The sequence below is a fragment of the Neomonachus schauinslandi genome, chromosome 13 (assembly GCF_002201575.2).
Source record: "Neomonachus schauinslandi chromosome 13, ASM220157v2, whole genome shotgun sequence".
NCBI lineage: Eukaryota > Metazoa > Chordata > Mammalia > Carnivora > Phocidae > Neomonachus > Neomonachus schauinslandi.
Window position 1 is genome coordinate 21,199,092 of NC_058415.1, and position 486 is coordinate 21,199,577.

A 486-nucleotide genomic window follows, 5' to 3' on the forward strand; every position below is an offset into this window, starting at 1 on the left:
CCCCCCCCCCCCGCCCGCCACCCGCCGTCACCCTCCTCCCTCTTCATCTCCCTTCCTCTTCACCCCCTCCTTGTTCACCTTGCCCTCCTCACTCTTCTCTTTCTCCTGGTATACTTTTCGTCACCTGCTGGATCCCTGCCAACATGAAAGTTGGGAGAGGGAGGGAGATGGGCCTGAAGCTACCATCCCTGGTTAGGTTGCTGATGATTAAAACAGAACTTTTCTCTGTGGCTGCCTTTTTGGGCTCTTTGAAGGACTCTGCTGAGCTCTTCCTCCCGCTGCTCCCATTGCCTATGTGGATTCACCTGTATTTTGGCTGGCCATTTGTAACCCCTCCCTTAGCTGGTGGGTCCACAGTGAACTCCTTCTGCAGAGATGGTCTCACCCTGGGGAGACGAGATGAGCTGGGTCTCTCTCTGGCATGGCTCACATCAGCTCCCGGGATCCTTTGCCCCGCCAGCCCTGAGGATGTGGGATGACCGCCCC